Here is a 1,711-nt window from a genome sequence, read left to right on the forward strand (position 1 = left end):
TGAAGACTTTCCTCTTTGACAGAGCTTATAGTTAGGGCTGAATCCGGTTCACCTGGTCCAGCCCCTTGATATGCTGCTATAGGCTTATAGCTGCCGGGGGACGTTTTAGGATGCACTGAGCACCTATCTCCTCTTTTCTCTCCTTAGGGATTAACTTTCATCTCTCAATCACACGTTACTAACTCTGCTTTCTCCCCGGAGTTCTTGTGACTTCACATCTCATGGGGTCATCAGACCCTATGAGACGACATAGATCCTATCTGCCTGATGGATCATCGAGGTCTGGGTCGTGGAATTCCTGCTACTGACTACGCCACTATCCTGTTGAGACTCCGCCCACTCCTCCTCCCCACCGCCATCTGCCTGATGGATCGTGGAGGTCTCCATCGTGGAATATGCCTACTATGAACTATTCATACACTCTGTCACATTCATTGAATGTATTTTAACTCTAAATCTGTCCTTCTGTACACATTACATCTATTGTTCTGTCCATCCTGGAGAGGGATCCTCCTCTGTTGCTCTCCTGAAAGTTTCTTCCCTTTCCCCCCCCCCCCTGAAGGGTTATTTGGGAGTTTTTCCTGGTCCGATGCGAGGTTTTGGGGCAGGGATGTCTATGTGTACAGATTGTAAAGCACTCGGAGACAAATTTGTAATTTGTGAAATTGGGCTATACAAATAAACTGAATTGAATTGAATAGAGTGGTAACACAAAGTAGAGTGTAACACAGTGTAGAGTGGTGACACAGAGTAGAGTGTTAACACAGAGTAGAGGGTAACACAGTGTAGAGTGGTGACACAGAGTAGAGTAGAGGGTAACACAGAGTAGAGTGGTAACACAGAGTAGAGGGTAACAGAGTAGGGTGGTGACACAGAGTAGAGTAGGGTGGTAACACAGAGTAGGGTGGTGACACAGAGTAGAGTAGAGGGTAACACAGAGTAGGGTGGTGACACAGAGTAGAGGGTAACACAGAGTAGAGTGGAGTGGTACCACAGAGTAGAGTGGTGACACAGAGTAGAGTAATGACACGGAGTAGAGTGTTGACACAGAGTAGAGGGTAACACAGAGTAGAGGTTAACACAAAGTAGAGGGTAACACAGAATAGAGTGGTGACACAGAGTAGAGGGTAACACAGAGTAGAGTGGTGACACAGAGTAGAGTGGTAACACAGAGTAGAGTGGTGACACAGAGTAGAGTGGTAACACAGAGTAGAGTAGAGTGGTAACGCAGAGTAGAGTGGTGACACAGAGTAGAGTTGAGTAGAGTGGTAACAGAGTAGAGTGGTGACACAGAGTAGAGTAGTGACACGGAGTAGTGTTGACACAGAGTAGAGGGTAACACAGAGTAGAGGTTAACACAAAGTAGAGGGTAACACAGAATAGAGTGGTGACACAGAGTAGAGGGTAACACAGAGTAGAGTGGTGACACAGAGTAGAGTGGTAACACAGAGTAGAGTGGTAACACAGAGTAGAGTAGAGTGGTAACACAGAGCAGAGTGGTGACACAGAGTAGAGTCGAGTAGAGTGGTAACACAGAGTAGAGTGGTAACACGTCGTCCCATCAGAGACTGTTCAGTTCACGGTCAGTGCTGCAGCTTGACCTCGATGGGGACCATAAAGGAAACCATCCGAGTGCAGGTCACTGTTTCATAGACAAACACGGAGCCTCGGCACAGTGAAACAATAAAGGCCAATGATGTAAAACTAAAAA

Source organism: Pseudoliparis swirei, chromosome 13 (genome assembly GCF_029220125.1).
Source record: "Pseudoliparis swirei isolate HS2019 ecotype Mariana Trench chromosome 13, NWPU_hadal_v1, whole genome shotgun sequence".
In the NCBI taxonomy this organism is placed as follows: Eukaryota; Metazoa; Chordata; class Actinopteri; order Perciformes; family Liparidae; genus Pseudoliparis; species Pseudoliparis swirei.